The sequence below is a fragment of the Callionymus lyra genome, chromosome 6 (genome assembly GCF_982586985.1).
Source record: "Callionymus lyra chromosome 6, fCalLyr1.hap1.1, whole genome shotgun sequence".
Classification (NCBI taxonomy): Eukaryota; Metazoa; Chordata; class Actinopteri; order Syngnathiformes; family Callionymidae; genus Callionymus; species Callionymus lyra.
The window spans coordinates 34,894,955-34,917,237 of record NC_141823.1 but is presented as its reverse complement, the minus strand read 5'-3'; positions in this window follow the sequence as shown (position 1 = coordinate 34,917,237).

Genomic DNA, 22,283 nt, shown 5'->3' with positions numbered 1-22,283 from the left:
GACCATTAAAAATTAGTGTATTACAAATTATTTAAAAGTTTTTAACTGTCATTAACTACATGGTATAAAAATTGTGACCGCACCAGGAGGCCCCTAACCCTTCACCTGTATCATGATGGTTCCATGTGGCAACAGGTCAAGGCAGGTCCCACCTGAATGGGTCAATTATATTTCACAGGTGAGACCTCTCTTCTACTTCAGCTCCTTCTTCTCTTTATAGTCATACATGTTCCACATTCACGAGGCCGAGAGGGGACGAGAGCAGGTCAGCTTGTGCTGGGTTAGTTGGTTCAGCAGGCCAGATGGGATTAAACAGAGATGCCACCTGATGTTTCCACATCGCAGCCACTATATCTTTTTCTCCTCTTATCTATGACAAGACCTCATTTTCGTACACGTGAGCGCGTCAGGGGGTCCATGCCGATAATATGCCGATATGGATGAGAAGCTTAAGCTGAATGTTTATTCTACTCTGAAATCAAAAGACCAGCAATTGTTTGCCTTTAGGTGGCAGTATTGCCATAGCAACCTCTTGCTCGAGACTACATGCGCAACTCTTACTCCACAGTGCTGATCATACATCACAACTAATGTAAGACCATATACGCTCTAGTCGAGTCTACACTAAGGCGCAGAAAACATTACAATCTCTGTTAAATGTAATAAATTACAGAATTCTACAAAACAGTAGTGATAATGATAGACTTTTAGGACCGGTAACGATTTTTTTTTTTTTTTACCATGTCATGTCTGGGGCTCCGTACAAGTTCAATATTTTTGAACATACATTTCAAATCCTTGCTGAATTCCATTCGATTTGTTTTGATATGTTCGGGTAAACCTTTGATGTTGGTGTATGCAAATGTTGCGAGTAAATAAACCAAAAGGTGTATTTGCTTCGTAAAATCTGTTTAAATCAATCAAAGGCATTTTATTGACAATAAAATCCTCCCAAAAAGGATCAACATTTAAATAACGTATTTTATTTTTGATTGTGAAAAAAATGAAAAAAGGGAAATTATGTCATTAAATGAAACTGTTATCTGGAATTATATTAATTAGAGTTAAAAAGGTCTAGAATTACATTTTATTCTTATTTCATGAGGGACACCTAAAAATTGCTAGAGTCTCATGTGTCCCCCAAACCTTACCCAAATAGGATGGTAGGTACATGCAATACAACATGGAGAAGACCAGCAAATGATTTGAATTAAAGAGTATAAGAGAGTTTTTTAAAAGAGAAAATATCAATTAAAGTTACCCAAAAAAGTCATAAAAGGATTACATTTGAAGGAAAAATTTAGTAATGAGTAAAATAAGTTATACACCCACGCAGGTCTATAATATAACAAAAATGTAACTAAGAATAAGGTTTAAATATTCAGAGATTATATCTATAGTTTTCAAGTCATTTTAAGTTCTACTTGACTGTGTTCTGTGTTTTATTTACAGTATTGACTATTCAAAATTTGTTGGTATCCATTGAACTTCATATTAATTGCTTGACCCAGTGATCACGTTTATAACACATGTATTATACGAGTTGTTGCCTAGATTAAAAGCTTTTAAGTGATTTCAATATATAGAGTAGAGGCTTCAGTGTCTCAAGCAAGCACGGTGTTGGAGTGGATTGGTAGGATCCTCGCGTGCAGAACCGCTCTTGTTCTGCCGCTGGGAGCGAACGATATGCTGCAATAATAGCTGCATGATGTGTACAAGTGAGCAACACACAATTAGACTCATTATTGTATCCTGGAGAGGAGAGAAGTGCAACGTGGTCTCTACCGTGCTGCGACTTGGCACCCTTTGGAGACAGTGAATCACATTTCCCACAACAATACAGCAGAAACATTTCAAACAGTCTGTTTCATTCATCCTCAATTCTCATACAACACACACTTTATGTCACTCACATGCTGCCAAATGATATTTGAGGACGCTGCCAGCTCACCAATTCACACATTTCTCAACTGTAGGGCACGTTTCCATCCTGGCTCAGGAGACTGGTATCGTATCGTTACCCAACACAGGGTCGTGGACCTTCTGAGATCAGTGGCCTCATGTTTTTCCGACACACAAAGAAAGAACAGACCTTGTCAAGAGTCTTTATTGTCAACACTATTAAAAGCTGCAATACATTTTTAACCCATGAAAGACAAGCATCCCTAACTAAAAACGTGTTGATCGGGTAAGCAGAACATTGAGTCAGCTCTGTATTAAGAGAGTATAGCTTACAAGTGTTCTGTGAACCTTTTGGGTTTGTTATGTTGTATATTAAGATCCCTTCTCCTGAAGGGAAACGCAGTGCTCCATCCAGATGATCATCTTATGAACTCTTAGGTTCAGAAATACAGACTGGTGTTCTCTTGACTGCTTCCTGCTGCTAAGTTTAACACTGCAGAGTCACTGTGTGCACTGATTGTCTTATCTGTCCATTTATCACAGTTGAATTGGAATCAGCCTTGCCTGAAACCTGCTTTCAGACTCCTTTCACATGACTTAGGATGCATGACGGTTCCTTTTTTAGCCTTCCAGGTAAATGAAAAAATAAAAGGTTTAGCTTCAAATAATACATTTTTGGAATTTTAAAGCAGCAAATACGGCATGAACTTGACGTATTAAGGTATGCATACCAGACCTACATGTTTTGGAGAAGACTCCAGATAAATCATCATGACGAAGCTTGATGCTGTATAAATTTAATTATATTTCAATTTAAATGATCTTTTTAGACCTTTAAAAGTATCCTCGTTCAGAACATATCCAATTTAAATCAGATATATTAATGGTTAAAAAAACGAACAATTTCTGTGCAATTGAACAGAAACAATTGAGACTCATTATACCTCATGAAAGACTGAATGTGTGTCGGCAATGTGAAATAAAAATGATTGCCTGAGATTTAAATATTGTCCTGTTTGCACAACACACCAACTGACATATGTAATGTGAAATCATCCACTCTTTCAGTGTTATTGTATGTCATTGTGAGTCGGTCGTTTTAAAAACATAATTTACACAAATGGAAATAAGCAGAGGAAGCTATGATATCAGTGAAAATTTGAGTGATTTCATGATAGTTAGGGAGGAAGCAATGGTGATGATGAATAGCCAGTTGAGACTGTTGCCCTATTTATTTGAACTATATCTTAAAGAAGAAAGGTGATGACTCACAGGCTTGGACATTCACTGGAGCATTTGAAACATTCACCTGCCACGCAACTGATTTCTCTGCTGATATGGAAACTGAACTGAACTGAACTGAACTGAAACTAACTTTGTTTGTTTGGACTGAGAATTAATATTCTCAATTAATCATGAAGGTGTCTCAGGATAACAGTATTTATTTTTTTCACTAAAAAAATTCTAAATATTCCAGTAGGAATAGTTTTCAAATTCAACGTTGTGGGCAATATTCATATTCTATACTGAATATTTATGCATTAACATCTCACAGGTCCTTTCTGCTCTTTATGTTCTGTGTAACCCATAAGCGAGATTCATGCATGGTCAACTTGCTAACCTTTGGAAACATTTAACATGAATACAGATTGAGTCTTCACGCTCATTATGTCCATCCATCTAGGAAACCTACAGTGGCATATCCTGAAATCCCTAACATGTATTGGCCCAAGTCTAACATGGGACTGAAGCCCATACATATGTCCCGTGTGGACCACAGGGATATTCTCAGCACCCTGAAAAATTAAAGACAACTTTCTTGAAGGAACACCTCTCAAGAAAGTGTTGGCTACTCTCAATAATCTTAACAGTATCTCTCATAATTATAAAAAAAAAAATGCTTTTGGACCCATGAGATTGTGCATACAAGCTCAACAGTAATGTCTTCTGTCAGCTTTGGTCTGGGTAAACACGGATGTCAACTTGAAGTCCCGGAGTGACAGGTACTTAAAAGCAGACAGTCGCCTCCTTTCTCTCCCAACACAGCCTCAACTCTGATATCATATGCATGAGCTCGGTTTCATTGTGAAATTTTCTTACAACATGTTTTAACGCTAGAAGAAACTGCAGGGTACTTTCCAAGTATTGCCTGATCTCTCTCCATTGATGTGATGTTATTTTTTGTTCCATCAGCAACACTGGACGAATAAGGTGTGCATTAGGGGACTCTTGAGAATTAAATCAAAACAATCTTCTTAGTTCTTTGATTATTACTTGACTAAGCCCACCATGAACGAGGATGTCCAGTGCTTGATTGACACTTGGGGGTTTGAAGATTTCCAAACATTTCCTTTTTTATGTTTGATGTTTAATTACCTGTATTTCTAAGCCACTGACAATAGATAATAAATGTGTTTTGTTCATTTGATGGATGGATGAATGGATGGATGGATCTGTCCATCTACATCGTGTTGACACTCACTTACATTCAGTTCTTTATGATCGATCAAGACACCCATCTTCTGGTCTGCAGTCTCTTCTTGCAGGCATGATTGATTCTGGACTTGGCCATCTTATCAAAGCGTCGATATGGAATCACTTATAGAAGAAGATCTGTTAAAGATAAACATAAAATATGCATCCAGATCTTCTGCTCAGGCGAGTGGACTGAAACTGTATGAATGGCTAATGTGTTGCTGTGACGGCGAGCAAATAGATTGATCACTCATTACCAGATCTGCTCCATTGGCCATTAAGATCCACAAGGAGCCTAACCGAGGGCCTCATCACCTACCAGGGTTAAATTGAGAGTGAAGAAGCAGCTTGTGTCTGAGTGAGCACTGCTGTGAATATGGGAGAGGTAAAGTCGCTGATCCAAATTCAGTGGCTTATAGGTGTAAGAGTGACATGTTGAGTGGGGTCAGCTGTGGTGGCATACATTAGGTACAATGCCTCTCTGTAGATTCTCACCAGGAAACCCCATCCTCTGTACTTATCACACTCACTAACCAAGAAGAGCCACAATTCTGCAGATGAAAGTACAGATGGCTCTTTTATTAGAGAAAACCACACATGTGATAGTATTAGACATGGACTTGTTACTCTCTTCACTCTAGTTTAAGCTTTATTTCTGCACTCAAGTTCATTTTATACAAGAAACATACTGATGATACTGGTTAAAAGCTGGACAAATATTTCAAATAATTCTCCTTAAACCTCAGTAACGGATAGAGATCTTTTCATTTAAGTGTCGCAGGTTGACAAGGGTCAACTGGTTCACGGGGAAGTGGTAAAATGAATATAACCAAAAGGGTAAAGTACTTGCTAAATAAAAGTAGATAGTTAAGTGTACTGTGACCTTTGCACCTGGTGTAAATTAGTAATATTTTGAAACTTACATTTAAACAATATCTTTGCATGTTAACACGTATGTACATTTTTTATTAATATTTATCTCTTTGATTAAAAAAAAAAATCAACAAGTTCCACAAGTATTTTTTTACATCTTTTACTTTTGGGATGTATTTTGTAACACTACTTCATTATTTGTGTCAAATAATGTGACTTTTTATGTTGACATGTATGCATTCAAAGCATCTTCATTTCTAGATACCACTTCCTAATTAGATAACTACTACTCTGCCTCATCACTGAGAAGCAGTAGGCTTCCCCATTTAAGGCCTTCCTCCTGTTAAAATGGTTTTATTTCTTAACTTTAATTTGAAAAAACATTGGGTTGCACTGCACGGAAACTCATCATCATAAAACTGGATGCCCCGTACGTGTCTGGTTTTAGCGTGACAGTGTTTGTGTGCGCCTCTCATTCAGTGAATGATCATGCTGCATGCCCGATGTGCTAGCGTTGTTGTTGGCAGGCAGCCAGAGGACTGACATGGGGTTCCAGCCAGGGACTTGTCTTGCTATGTTGAGGACAATCGTCGCTGCTGCAAGCCTCATCAGGCGTTGCTCAATACTGGCCAGCATATGATGTGCCTGTTTGGTGAATGTCACAAAATCCGGTGAGGGTGATCTTCTCTTGTCGTGTTGGAGGGCCGATGATGTCACAGACTGTCAATGAACCCAAAATAGTCTGCATGACCCTCCCAGGACCCTACTTCCCTAGTCTATACTCTCATTTTTTCTATTACTGTATCCTCTCTCACTCTTCTATCTACCAACAGCAGCAGCTTCAGAGGTCATCTGAGGGGAGTTGGGTCCTGGGGCTCTGGTGGAGATGGAAAAGAACAGGGTGGGTTGGAACCGCACAGGTGTAAAGGTTTCTAAAAGGCTGACAGAGCCAGCATCAGTCCTAACCATAGGCTTTATCAACAAGTAGAGTTTAAGTTTATTCTTAAATATAGAAAGGGAACTTGAGGAAGTCTCAGAGATGGTTTATCTGTCCATGGTCATCTCAGACTGGACCTAATCTGCATTACATTATTTATTTGGAACACACAGAAAGGTAGAACCCCAAGTTCATCTTCATCTCTGTGTTCACTGTTCTCTCTGTAAAGACTGTTACACATGCATGTTCTGGTTTGTTCAGACAGTTCACTGCTATCACATTTATAAACCAACAAGTTGGTCAGGTCCTCTGCACTTTACAGCTAAACTAGGCGGGTGTGGACCTGGGCAAACAGTCATCTCTTGTTGTTCCCGGTGCATCACTCTCCAGGAGTGTGCATCACGACGAGTGGCTTTGAATAGTGAGAGCCCTGAGATTGGGCAGGTAAGTGCGACCCATAGTGTGTTCAAGCTGTCTCTCCCTGCATCCAACAGATTACCCACCTCTATGAGTCAAAGCCCTGGATAAGCAGTGTGGCTACCTACACTTATGGTTCTCCTCCACAGCATCTCTTCCTGCTCTTGGTGAGTGAGGCTCAAGGGGTAGTTTTCGATTCACACCTAAAGTGTCATCTACCTGAGCACCAGTTCCCCATAGGGCTGCGTCTTAAGCCCCCTGCTGTTCATCCTGATGACCCAGAGTTGTTGTCCCATGTACAACACCCACCACATAATTAAATGTGCGGATGACACAACAGTTGTGGGCCTCATGCAGGACAACAACGACCTGGCGTACAGAGAGGAGGTATAACATCTGGCGGACTAGTGTAGGGTGAATAACCTGCTTCTAAATGTTGACAAGACAAAATAAATGACCGTTCACTTCACAGAAGATCCCGAGTCGATCAAACACAAATCCTGAAGTTCCTGGAATACACATCACAGAAAACCTCACATGGACACAAGGACACACCACTGGAGAAGAAAGCCCAACAGCGCCTGCACTTCATATGACGGATGAGAAGGTTGTCTCTCCCCCCTTCCATCCTCTCCACCATCTACAGAGGGACCATCAAGAGCCTTCTAACCACCAGCATCACAACCGCACAGAGCATATCCTCAGTAATGTGCTGTCAGCCTGGGTGTACGAGAGCACTGGTCTCACCGTGTCAAGTTTCTGCAGGGATATGGTGTTGCTTTTTACCAGAACCCCCGGAAGCCCAGGTAAAGTGCTGGTGCTGATGTCATTTAAATTAGTTTTCTTCTTTTTCCATTTCAGTTTTTTTTCTCTTAGTTTCCTAAAAACACTTTTAGGTATTTAAAACTATTGTTCCTCCACGTCATGTTTTAGTGGAAAACTGAAGGACCTTCCCGCCATCCATTTAAAGATACAGTCTCACTTTTTACCCTGTTTAACCTAGCAGCAGACATGATAAAAAAGTGATCTGATAAAGTGTCGAGTGTGTTTATGACTTCTTGTTCTTTGACTAAAACAACAATATAATCAGCATAAGAAGTTAAAACTACATTTCCACTAAAACCAGGTAAACACAGACCATGAACCTCAAGTGTAGTCTTTGAGGGGTTCCAGGGAGGGTGCATATAGCATGCCTAATAGAGTGCAGCCCTGCCGAACACCAATGTACCCTAAATGTTACTGTACAGTACCTGGATCTTGACAATAAGATTCTAGCTGAACCAAAAATTACCTATGACTTTCCACAGGTAGCTGTGTTTTCTTGATCTAGTACTATCAAGTGCATGCAGGTGCCTAATGAACTTGAGAGCAGGAGCAATAATGTTTCAGAAAGCGCTGCAAAAATCTGCACTAAAGTCGTCTATGCCCGGTGTCTTACTAGCAGCATGTTGGCAAGAGTGGCATGTGAAGTCCTGCTGTAATGAGTGGCCGCACGAGGCGTTCGTTGGCCTCAGCGGTGACCTGGGGCAGGTCATTTTAAAAGTAATTTGCTCCAGTATTGTATAATTGTTTATAAAAATCTACAGCTTCCTGTCAGATCTGTACAGGTTCGCTTAGTTTTTTTTCTATATTGTCCGACAACAGGAGGTGGGTGAATTTCCTCAGGCTGAAGAAGCAGGCGGTCTTGGTGTCCATTTCTTCCTGGCACTCATTTCTCTCTGTCATCTGTTTCAAGCATACAGGTTGATTCAAAACAATAGAAAATGAATTAAAAACTGCTTCAGATAAAAGGCTTTTTGAAAAAGAGTTTGAGGTAATAAAAAGCACACTCTGGCACTCAAGCTTGTGCCTCAACTTCAAATCACATCTTCTTCCAGTCATGTTTGGACATCACAGTGCCTAAGATAAAAAAAGTTGCTTTTCTAGCCCTGTTTGTGTTTAAACTTCCATTTTAAAACCCTCCATTCAATTACAGTTCCTGTGGGCACATTGAATAGAATATGAATAAATATGTATATAATTTCTATTATAGTTCCTAATAAACATTTTAGTACAAAATGTCAATTAATGAAAAGACATATAACTTTCTAATTTTAGAGTGAAACTACAAATGAATTGACTTTAATAGTATTCCAAGAGCACCCCATACATACGTTAACACATTTTTATTTTTATTTACCTTTTCTAGAAATCGTATTGTTTTTTTCATAAAATAAGGGCCGTAAAATGAATGGCCGCTCATTAAAACATACATTACAGCCAGCAACACATTCTGCTAAAACATGGTGGCCATCGATTGCTCCCAGAAAAAAAAAGAACACATGTACTATCAAGTGCAAGTCAAGAGCCTCTTCACACACTCACACGCACACACACAGTGCCGCAGGGCTGTTGTCAGAAGAGGAGAATTTAATAAACCTGTCTATGAAACATTCATTTACACGCACGCCTTCTCTTTTGTTTTCTTCTATATCACACACACCTGCCTAGTGAGGGATTTACTTGCATTACGTTCACGACATTGAACCTGTCCATCAACAGACGCAGCAGTCTGGAAGTCGTCTGCATTCCTGCAGAAGTCGAGCGTGCATCACTCTTTGGAATGGTGAAGATGGGATAAATATTGTCAGAAGCGCTGCCAGAAGTTTTGAGTCAGATATCGGTGAAATTGGTGAATATCACATTCACACTTGAATGCCTCCACAAAGTTGCTCCGCTACTGTGCAGCCCTCAGAGTGTTGTGACACCTATTTAATACCCAAGAAGATTCATTTCAAGGTGTCAGGGCTTTTAAGCTTCGCTAAACCTTTTAGTGGCAGACAACACAAGTAATGCCTCGTCCTCATCATTAGCTACGCTGAGACGATGATAAAGCATAAACAGTAATTAGTGGTCAGAAGCCAGCTAGACATCAATCATGAGCTCAACTCTTCACACGGGTTGGTGGTTAATGGGAATGCAATGAATCATACTCGTACAATTTGTCTCCTGATAGCACCAAATACAACGTGTGGTGAAACTGACGTTTTAACCCCATTAAACCTGAGCAACTTGTATGTTTTATATTTTGCCACTTTTAAATAAACTTTTTATTTTTATTTTTGTGAACACCCAGTCCATAAAACTTCCATTGCTGTAATGTCAGGTTTTTATGCTATATGAAGCTGCGGCCCTTAGACTGAACTTAAGTCTATTCATTCCACTGCGTATCAATTGCTGACTTGGCAGTAGTGGTTCTGGGTGGGATTCATTTATTTTATTTTTTAACTGTGGTATAGAATCTAAGTTAATTTCAAAATAAGTTTAGCTCAGAAAGAAAAAATGTCTATTTTCACAGCATAATAAAACAATTTAGGTGTTTGCAACAAAATAATAACTTTTTGATTAAAGAACTTTGGTGTCTGTGCTGCTCGTGTTGGAATAAAGTCTGTGGAGATTTGGTCCACAGAGACCTCAAACGGAGTGAGGAGACCCCTATTCATCACTTTCCAAATGGGATAGCATCCTCCAAGGGAGAAAGGTGACAGAGTCGCTGCCAAGGCGATAGGGCAGTCCTTCTGCTGATAATAGCAGTCGACGGGGGAACAACCTCAGCAGGCACCAGGCCAGACAACTGTCAATCAACCTTGCACTCCTCTCTACCTACTCTTGTTCAAGGCTGTCCCTCCTGTCAATATACCGTCCTTTTTACTATCTCAGATCCACTCGTTCACAGTGTGCCTTTTCTCAAAAAATACCCAGCTTGGAGATCCTTGCAGAGAACATAATGGGTCCATGAAGGATCCGAACATCAATCACAGATGTGTGGCTGTGAACCATCCGCTCTAGAGATGCGGAGGAAGCTACAATTCGAACATTGGAACATCTCGTCTCTTTGATTTGCACATTCAGTACAAATAAGTGGCAACTATTGGGAAGTCATTCTACCTAATTAGTAATTACCACAATGGTAGTTAAACAACTGTGCATTGCATGAAACTAATACTGAGAATAAAGGGCATTATAAATTTGGTTCTGTGTATACACAGATTGTATACAATCCCATAATTTATTCTCTTGGTCATGAAAAGGAATAAATATGATATTAATACATTTTTCAATCAAATCTAGTGATGGTCCTATCTTACAAAGAACGAAGATTGAAGAAGATTCTATTGAAAATTCTGTACCTTCATTTTTCCAACTTCTAAAGATACTTTCTCATTCTTTGAACCACATTTTAAAGGGCCTCATTATATACACCCCTGTGAAAGGTCATTACATTTGAAAAGTGTAAATAAAATTTAAAAAAAGGCTTTTTCTGGTAAATGAAACATTCTAAAAAATAATAACATGTTAATTAATTATTGTTTTTGTATTATTATTTTGGTAGTCAGTTTAAAAATGTTCAACATAAATTACTTTATATATGAGAAAATGAATATAATATATATAATATAATTCATTAAAAATTAAAGTGTTCAACATCATTAAAAGTTTCATTAATGCACTTTTAAAAATAAATCACAATGAGTAAAACTTCCTTTTAACAGGCAGAATCCTCAAGTAGAACCAGAGTCAGTGTGAAGGGCCTTGCTGTGACCAGCTATGAGGGAGAAGAGAGACGGGGATGGAGAGAGGAAGAGCGGGGTAGGAGAGAGAGCGAGATAAGAGAAAAGAGTAGAGAAGGGCAGCAGGGTGCAGATGTCAGTTTACAGACGCATGATTTATTATCATTCATGTTTTTCAACCAGACTCTACAACAAATTCTGTATATTGCTGCAAGCTTTTGAGGTTGGGGTCTTTCAAGAGACAATATCCTGCAATTAACCACAAGGATTGGTTTTCTGTGTAATTATTTCCCAGGGGGATTAGATCAATCTTTTTAGCAAACTGTGAAGTTTTTAGCACTTGGAATAAAATGAAATAAAACTAAGACCCAATACCATTTATCTCCATAACAGGCTTTCTCGTTCCTCAAGCTAAATCCTCAAAGCTGGCCAACCCCAACCCCACACCTGAACCCCATTGAAAAACTGAATGTGATGAATGGTCAAAAGGAGAAATGTTGTAGAATAATACAAACGTGTCGTTTTCTCCTAAAACTTTTAAACTTGTATATATATTCAGCAGACCCAAAAACTTTCAATAAAACAACAAGAATCCCTTACTTGAAAACACAATCGCTGTATGGCAGAAGGTGAATAAACTGACAGATGATACAGATCAGCTGTCATAATTTACTCCACTTTGGGGCAATGACCAGTTTAAAGCTGGGGTAAAAGATACAGGATTAAAAATGTGGTACGACATGGGTCCTAAGACAGTTGGAGAGTTGTATACAGATGGAAATCTTGTGACATTTGAACATCTATGTGAAAAATACCAGTTTCCTAAACAGCATTTTTTTTTTTAAATATCTGCAGATTAGGAGCTACATATCATCAACCTTTTGACTAGTGAAGAAGTCCCTTTGAAGAATATAGAAGAGAGGGGCATGTTTCCAAATATTACGATTTACTTGTCTGTGCTTGTAAGGAATGTAAAGATCACTAATTAAATGCATGGATAACAGATATTGGTCATATTGAGAAAGACGAGTGGAATGAAGAAATGTTTTAAATCTCAAACCCAAACAATAAGCACCAGAGCAAGATTATTACAATACAAGTGGCTCATGAGAACCTACATCACTCCAGTCAAGCTCCACCATATGTCTGCCAATATCCCGGACACTTGTCCAAAATGTCTAGAGGAAAAAGGAAGTCTGGTACACTTTCTATGGGAATGCCAAAAGATCCAGATATTTTGGGAAGAGGTGATTATTTCAGGTATGGTCAACATCAATGCCTCTGTTAATTCTAAACTTTGTCTTCTTGGCATTTACCCCAACAAATTTGCAACACCAAAAAAGAGGACACTGTTTGACTTCGGCCTCCTCCTGGCCAGGAGAGTAATTGCAGTCTGCTAGAAGAGAAAAGATGCACCAACCCCAGACGGAAAATGTGGAAAATAAGCTGCTGAAAATTATTGGTCTGGAGAGACTAACCTATGTATTGAAAGGAAAGGGAAAGGAATTCCAAAATCTTGGAAACCATACAGTATATGAACATAATACAAGAAAGGAATACACAAATGAAAAATATAAGGACCTAATAGGATTTTTTTTTGTGAACCTGAATTTTTAATTACAGATACCATGCAGGTGTGTGTGTGTGTGTGAGTGGACGTATGCCTGTTTTTTTGTTTAATGTCAGATAACTTTTTATTTTTTGTATTGTTTAATATGAGAAAAAATGTTTTTATTCAAAAACATACCTATAAGTAGTTTAATCAAAGAAACTGATAATTACCTTAAGCACGCTTAAGTTCAACTTAAAGCTATTTGAAATATATAAAGCAATTGCTATAGCAAATAGCATATGTATATATATATATATATATATATATATACAGTGAAGAAAATAAGTATTTGAACACCCTGCTATTTTGCAAGTTCTCCCACTTAGAAATGGAGGGTTCTGAAATGTTCATGGTAGGTGCATGTCCACTGTGTGAGAGAAAATCTAAAAAGAAAAATCCAGAAATCACAATCTATGATTTTTTAACAATTTATTCGTGTGATACAGCTGAAAATAAGTATTTGAACACCAATGTTAATATTTGTTAGAGTAGCCTTTGTTTGCAATTACAGAGGTCAAACGTTTCCTGTAGTTCTTCACCAGGTTTGCACAGACTGCAGGAGGGATCCACTCCTCCACACAGATCTTCTCTAGATCAGTCAGGTTTCTGGGCTGTCGCTGAGAAATATGGAGTTTCAGCTCCCTCCAAAGATTTTCAATTGGATTTAGGTCTGGAGACTGGCTAGGCCACTCCAGAACCTTGATATGCTTACGAAGCCACTCCTTGGTTTTCCTGGCTGTGTGCTTTGGGTCATTGCCATCTTGGAAGATCCAGCCACGACTCATCTTCAATGATCTGACTGAGGGAAAGAGGTTGTTCCCCAAAATCTCACAATACATGGCTGCAGTCATCCTCTCCTTAATACAGTACAGTCGTCCTGTCCCATGAGCAGAAAAACACCCCCAAAGCATGATGCTACCACCCCCATGCTTAACAGTAGGGATGGTGTTCTTGGGATGGTACGCATCATTCTTCTTCCTCCAAACCCGCTTAGTGGAATTATGACCAAAAAGGTCCATTTTGGTCTCATCTGACCACAAAACTTTCTCCCATGACTCCTCTGGATCATCCAAATGGTCATTGGCAAACTTAAGACGGGCCTTAACATGTGCTGGTTTAAGCAGGGGAACCTTCCGTGCCATGCATGATTTCAAACCATGACGTCTTAGTGTATTACAAACAGTGACCATGGAAACGGTGGTCCCAGCTCTTTTCCGGTCATTGACCAAGTCCTGCCGTGTAGTCCTGGGCTGATTCCTCACCTTTCTTAGCATCATTGAGACCCCTCTTGCATGGGGCTCCACTCCGATTGAGATTGACCGTCATGTTTAGCTTCTTCCATTTTCTAATGATTGCTCCAACAGTGGACCTTTTTTCACCAAGCTGCTTGGCAATTTCTCCATAGCCCTTTCCAGCCTTGGGGAGTTGTACAGTTTTGTCTCTGGTGTCTTTGGACAGCTCTTTGCTCTTAGCCATGCTGAATGTTTGGGTCTTACTGATTGTATGGGGTGGACAGGTGTCTTTATGCAGCTAACGACCTCACACAGGTCCATCTGATTCAGGATAATACAGTGGAGTGGAGGAGGACTTTTAAAGGCAGACTAACAGGTCTTTGAGGGTCACAATTCTAGCTGATAGACAGGTGTTCAAATAAATTGTTAAAAAATCATAGATTGTGATTTCTGGATTTTTCTTTTTAGATTATCTCTCACACAGTGGCCATGCACCTACCATGGAAATTTCCGACCCCTCCATGATTTCTAAGTGGGAGAACTTGCAAAATAGCAGGGTGTTCAAATACTTATTTTCTTCACTATATATATATATATATATATATATATATATACATACAATAATATTTTTTCCATTTTATTATTATTATTGTATTTTTCGTGCCTCTGTATCTACAGATGTATAGAAGAACCTTGTTGTTTGCTCTGCTCTGATTGGTCACAAAACACAAGTTGCATTCAAGGACTCCCGTAAATTTCAAACTCACCCCTGAAACTCCCGTTTTGTACATTAAAAACGAATAATAAAAATAAGGTTTGCTGCTTGATGTACACATTACAAAAACACCTCAAGGCAGAAGTAACTCTCACCATGTTCATATAAATATTTATTTTGTTTCACGATAAACATGTAGGTACTTAACTGATTTAGGGCTTCTAGGGGAGGACACCTCCACCAGACTGATGTCAGACTGTTTAATTTAAGACGTAGTCTCGTTTGGCAAGATGGCTCCGCACACACGCTTCCAAACCAGAGGAGAGAAATCCTTCCAGACTGTTTCTCCTAAGCTTTGGAACGATCTTCCTCTCCCTCTGCGCTTAATGGATCTACTGACTCCTTCAAGAAACATCTAAAGACACTTTTATTCGTGAAGGCTTTTCTTTGATTCTCTGAGACTCCTTTGTTTGTCTCGGTGGTGTCTTGACATTTTAAGGATATATTTTATTGGGTATTGTTTTGATTGTTTAAGTGCTTTGTGACCCTGGTCTAGAAAAGCGATCTACAAATATTACTTACTTACTTACCCTAGAATAGAGTTGCTTAAAAGATAAACTTGCCAGTTGTACTCTTACTGTGAAGTCAAGTGTTCAAGTGACAGCCCAACACATAAAAGCTATTTTTTAAGGTTGGGCCTGAACAGTAAAAGTTGTTGTAAAGAATGGTGCTCACTAAGGCTATCCTGTACAAATGCAAATTTAAAGTGTGTGTTTTTGATCCTTGCACAGACACTGTGATACAGCACTACCCCAAATAATCCCATCTTTATGGTGAAAAAGGTCTTTTTTGGTTTATTCATTGTATATTATTTATTATATAGTAAAATAAATTATTTTAATATGTCAATAGTTGTTTTTCACTACATTACCAGTTATCAATTCAAAATTTCTATATTTCAAGGGCCCATTAAAACAGATGTTCTTACCTGTTTGAAATGTATTCATTCATGTTACGCATTATAATTCAAAGTAATGTATTATACTTACAAATCGCATTCTAGAAGTTGTGCCATTTTAGCATGACCAATTACTCCAAATATATTACAAATAGGTTAACGTTTAACTTAAGCAAAGAGTACTTAAAGTTCTTCCAGAATATCACATTTAAAATACACTTGGTATAGTATACTTCAAAGTATGTAAAGTAAAAAGACAACATTTAATACACTTTCTTTTCACCAGGGGCGCTCTTAAATTCTTCAGATTACTAAACTAACCTTCTCTCCATTACATCATGTGTGCGTGTGAATGTCTCCAGCAGCTGTATGTTTAGCCTGTATCTGCGTGCCAGAGTGCTCTATGGTATAGAAAGAAACACATTAAATATATAACACATCTTGCAGATTGCCAATTCGAACACACCTTCCATATGCACACACAAATGTATGTGTTTGTGTGTGCATGCATGTGTGTGTGTGTTATGTTTCTAAGATTGGGGATTTGTTATGGAACATGATTTGAATTTCAGACAATGTTAATATTTCACAGTCATGCAGGTCAAAATCTATCAAAGGTTAAAGAAGAAGAATGGCAACATAAATTGTATTATTTTTAAGCAGCGCAATAACACCATTTAAAAAGAAAATGACATACCTCATAACGATCATTCAATAGAATATTTATAAGGAATATCAGCCTGAGTTTGGTTCTAACAATGTCAATAGTCCAACAGACAAAAGTTATAAAAATATGTTAATACATTAATAAAGAAATAAATGTCGTGTACGAGGGTCCGGGGATCCAAGAGTGGAAATAAAAAGTCTTCTTTAAAGGTTTGAGTTCTTTAATTGAGTCTCTCGGAACACAAATAACTACAAAAGGTAGTTGCGACGAAACCTTAGAGCACAAAACATCCAAACAGGAAAATAAAAATCGAAGAGGAATAAAGGAGGAGTCAAGATTGTCGGTGATCTAAAATACAAAAAAAAAAAATCAGCGTCTGAGAGTCCAAGTAGATACTATTTTCTTGCGATGCGTTTAGTTATTTAATTTCAGGCCTATTTCTAGGCTCCCTTTCTAAGATCAAAGGTCAAAGGTCAAAGATCTAGTAGAAGATGGTGTCTGAGCAGCTGTCTTACTGAAAGTGTCCATTGACATCATGATGTCGGCTGATTCGGGTAAATACACTGTTCTGGTTCTTTTGGGTCTGTCCTCAGTCTTTGACACAGTTGGGGGATGAAGTGGGACTGTCTGGGTCTTTGTTACAGTGGTTCTCGTTATACCTTTCTGGGGGCAGTTTCAGTGTGTCAGCTAATCAAATAAGGTCTGAATCAGCGGATCTGTTGCGTGGAGTCCCTCAAGGTTCCGTTTTGGGTCCTTTATTATTTTTGCTGTACTTGATTCCCCTGGGTAAGGTAAGGTAAGACTTTATTGATCCCTCAGGAAGTCTCCTTCGGGAAATTGTTTTTTTCCAATAGCCAGCAATTTTTCATAAACAATAAAAAATGAATACAAATAAAAAGAAGAACATAAAGAGAAAAAGAACAAGATGACACAATCTAAGTCTAAAGATAAAGACAAAGAACATAGGTCAAAGAAAAACAACAAAGACAAAGGATACAAAGACTAACATAGAACAGAACATCCAGATACTTTCACTCCACTCCTGCCCCCGAACTCAGAATTGTACAATTTAATAGCCCGAGGAATGAATGAATCCTTGAGTCTATTTGTTTTGCACCTGGGTAGGAGCATTCGTGCACTCATTCTGCTTCTCTGCTCACTGATGACAGTGTTCAGAGGATGACTGTCATCATCCATGATGGACAGTAGTTTGTTCAATGATCTCCTCTCAGTAACTGTCACCAGTGAGTCCAGCTTCATTCCAACCACAGAGCCAGCCCTACTGATCAACCTGTCCAACCTGTTGACACTCCTCTTGGACACATTTCCACCCCAACACACCACAGCATAGAACAGGACACTGGCCACCACAGACTGGTAGAACATGCAGAGGAGCTTCTTGCAGATGTTAAATGATCGAAGCCTCCTCAGAAAGTACAGTCTACTCTGAACTTTCTTATATACATGGTCTGTGTTGCAGGACCAGTCCAGTTTACTGTCCAGCCACACGCCGAGGTACTTATAGTTGTCAACTATCTCCACCTCGTCGCCTCTGATGGACACTGGATGTGGCTTTGTCCTGGACCTCCCGAAATCCAAGATCAGCTCCTTGGTCTTTGAGGTGTTCAGCTGCAAGTGGTTCCTCTCACTCCAGTCCACAAAGTCACGTATCAGACTCCTATACTCGTCTTCGCTGTTGTCCCTGATGCATCCAACAGTTGCAGTGTCGTCAGCATACTTCTGGACGAGACTCAGCTCTGAGTTGTAGCAGAAGTCTGAAGTGTAGATGGTGAAGAGAAGAGGGGCCGGTACTGTCCCCTGAGGTGCTCCTGTACTGCACACCACAGTGTCAGACGTGATGTCCTTCAGCCTGACATACTGTGGTCGGGTAAAATCATTCAGAGATTTCCTGATGTTTCTAACCACATTTTTGCTGATGACATCCAGCTCTACCGCTCATTTGATCCAACTGAGCCCCAGAGGCTGAAAAGCTTAGTCAATTGTTTGCTAGAAATCAAAAATTTGGCTAAGTGAAAACACTTTGCAGCTAAATGTGGACAGAACTGAAACTCTGGTTATTGCGCCTCATAAGATTTCAGGGTTGAGTCAGTACTTGGGTGATTTAGGTCAGTCTGTCAAACTGAGCTTGAGAAACCTGGGTGTTGTATTTGACAAGGACATGTCTCCAAAACAATACGGCAGAAAACTGACCAGAAACTGTTTCCTTCAACTGAGAAAAATCTCTAAATTTAGGAAAATTCACGCGATATGGAGCTTATAATCCATGAGTTTGTGTATTCTCATTTAGACTACTGTAACAGTTTATTTTGTCTATTTATGTCTAAACAAGAACGAGCTGTCTTGCCTGCAGTTGATACAAAACTCTGCAGCGACAATTCTGACCCGCTCAAGTAGAAGAACTCACATTTCTCTGATCCTTAAAACTCCTCACTGGCTTCCAGTTTCTTTCAGGATCAACTTTAAAATTCTGGTTCTTACTTTCAGAGCTATTCATGGTCAGGCTCCTCCTTACATGGGGAAAGTACCAACTCTGTGGAAGACTTCCTGTATCGTTCCAGTCCCTAAAAAGATCCGACCGAGTGTGCTGAACGATTACAGACCGGTGGCACTGACTTCGCAGCTGATGAAGACACTGGAGCGGCTGGTTCTCAAACATCTTACGCCACAAGTCCAGCACGCGCAAGACCCCCTGCAGTTTGCCTACCAGCCAGCAGTTGGTGTGGAAGATGCCATCCTTCACCTCCTGCATCGGACCTACTCCCACTTGGATAAAGGAAGCGGTTCAGTGAGAATCCTGTTCCTGGACTTTTCTAGTGCCTTCAACACTATCCAACCCACTCTGCTGCAGGACAAACTGACTAAGATGCATGTGGACCCTGGTCTGGTCTCCTGGATTACGGACTATCTTACTGATCGACCACAGTATGTCAGGCTGAAGGACATCAAGTCTGACACTATGGTGTGCAGTACAGGAGCACCTCAGGGGACAGTACTGGCCCCTCTCCTCTTCACCATCTACACTTCAGACTTCTGCTACAACTCAGAGCTGAGTCTCGTCCAGAAGTATGCTGACGACACTGCCATTGTTGGATGCATCAGGGACAATAGCGAAGACGAGTACAGGAGTCTGATACGTGACTTTGTGGACTGGAGTGAGAGGAACCACTTGCAGCTGAACACCTCAAAAACCAAGGAGCTGGTCTTGGATTTCGGGAGGTCCAGGACAAAGCCACGTCCAGTGTCCATCAGAGGCGACGAGGTGGAGATAGTGGACAACTATAAGTACCTCGGTGTGTGGATGGACAGTAAACTGGACTGGTCCTGCAACACAGACCATGTGTATAAGAAGGTTCAGAGTAGACTGTACTTTCTGAGGAGGCTTCGTTCATTTAACATCTGCAAGAAGCTCCTCTGCATGTTCTACCAGTCTGTGGTGGCCAGTGTCCTGTTCTATGCTGTGGTGTGTTGGGGTGGAAATGTGTCCAAGAGGAGTGTCAACAGGTTGGACAGGTTGATCAGGAGGGCTGGTTCTGTGGTTGGAATGAAGCTGGACTCACTGGTGACAGTTGCTGAGAGGAGATCATTGAACAAACTACTGTCCATCATGGACGATGACAGTCATCCTCTCAGCACTGTCATCAGTGAGCAGAGAAGCAGAATGAGTGCACGAATGCTCCTACCCAGGTGCAAAACAAATAGACTCAGGGACTCATTCATCCCTCGGGCTATTAAATTGTACAATTCTGAGTTCGGGGGCAGGAGTGGAGTGAGAGTATCTGGATGTTCTGTTCCATGTTAGTCTTTGTATCTTTGTCTTTGTTGTTTTTCTTTCCTTGACCTATGTTCTTTGTCTTTGTCTTTAGACTTAGATTGTGTCATCTTGTTCTTCCTCTTTATGTTCTTCTTATTTTATTTTTTATGTATTATTTTTTATTGTTTATGAAAAATTGCTGGCTATTGTAAAAAAACAATTTCCCAAAGGAGACCTCCTGAGGGATCAATAAAGTTTTACCTTACCTTACCTTACATCACTGATCTGATCCAGCCTTACACCCCAGCTCGGGCTCTGAGGTCAGTGGATCAGAATCTGATGGTTCCACGCACACGGTTCAGGACCAGAGTAGAAAAATCCTTCCAGGCTGTTGCTCCTAAGCTTTGGAACGATCTTCCTCTCTCTCTGCGCTTGATGGAGTCTACTGACTTTGACATTCTCTGAGACTCCTGTGTTTGTCTCGTTGGTGTCTTGACCTTTAAAGTATATATTTTTATTATGTATTGTTTTGATTGTTTTAGCGCTTTGTGACCCTGGTCTGGAAAAGCGCTATATAAATACAAATTACTTACTTATTTACTTACTTACGTTCCCTTGAAGGACAGTTGGATTACTTGAAGCTGGATTTAACCACCAAAAGGGAAACTAGAGACTGCTGCATCCTTTTTTTACTGAAACGTTGCTAAACTCATCTGTCCCTGAAGTTGGTTAGCCTGGACGGGCAAACAACAATCAGAGCCGACAGGACTCACCCTCTCAAAAGTAAAACTCATTTGCATATACACTAATAACAGCTTGTGTAACAATGCTACCCTGGTCACCACTTTTTGCGCTGTGGACATCGAGTTCATGATTGTGAGATGCAGACCCTTTTATCTGCTCTGGGAATTTACCCCTGTCATCATTGTGGCTGTGTATTTTCCACCCTGTGCTAACACCAAGCTAGTGCTCCGTATAGTGCCATCAATGACATGCAAACTACACATCCGGAAGGAGTTTTCTTTGTTGCTGGGGATTTTAACCAGGCCAATATGAAGACTGTGCTAACTTCCATCCACATGTGGATTTTACTACTAGAGAAAAAAACACACTGGACACCGACATTAAGAAGGCCTTCAGAGCAGCCCCTCGCCCATACCTCGGCTCCTCAGACCCTGTTCACCAAACCTGCTATGAAGAAGGTGAGAGTTTAGCCAGAGGGAGCTATGTCTGCACTGCAGGACTGTTTTGAATGCACTGATTGGGAGGTGTTCAGAGAGGCTGCAACAGACAATAAACACACAAATATGGACGAGTATGCTGCTTCTGTGACCGGTTACATCCAGTGGTACATGATAGAGGTCACAATAACAAAGACAATAGTCACACGGGCCAACCAGAAACCTTGGATGACTAAAGAGGTGCGCACGAGTCTGAGGGAACATAATGCTGCCGTCAAATCAGGTGATGCTGAGGCTCTCAGATCAGCGAGGGCCAATCTGAACCGAGTCATCAGGCTAGCAAAACTGGCCTACAGTCAGAAGATCCAGGGTTTCTTTCATAACCTAGCAACACCAGAGAACTGTGGCAGGGCATCAAGACCATCACTGATTACAATGCCACACCTGCACCCTGCCAAGATGATACCAGCTTCCTCAATGAGCTCAACAGTTTTTTGGAAGATTTGAAGCAATGAACAACAACCCTGCAAGGAAAGACAACTGACACCCAGACAAACAGAAACTGAGGCTGGAAACCACTGCTGTACGGAGAGTCCTGAGGAAAGTTAATGCACGGAAAGCTTCAGGCCCTGATAACATCCCAGTGACGGCTGATCAAGGAATGCGCAGACCAACTAGCCTGCGTCCTCAATGACTTCTAAAACACGTCACTGACCCAGGCTATTGATACCGCTGCTTTTGTCTGCCTCGATCACCCCAGTGCCCAGGAAACCAACCATTACGTGCCTTAATTACTTTCTTCTGATTGCACTAACAACGACCATCATGAAGTTCTAAAGCGGGTGGTTAAGGACCACAACCTCTATGTACTTCCCAAATCTTTCGACCCGTTCCAGTTTGCTGGAAAGGGCAGTTTGGCTGTGTCTTGAGCCCGCTGCTGTTCACCCTGATGACCCACGACTGTCGTCCCAGGTACAATACCAACCAAATCC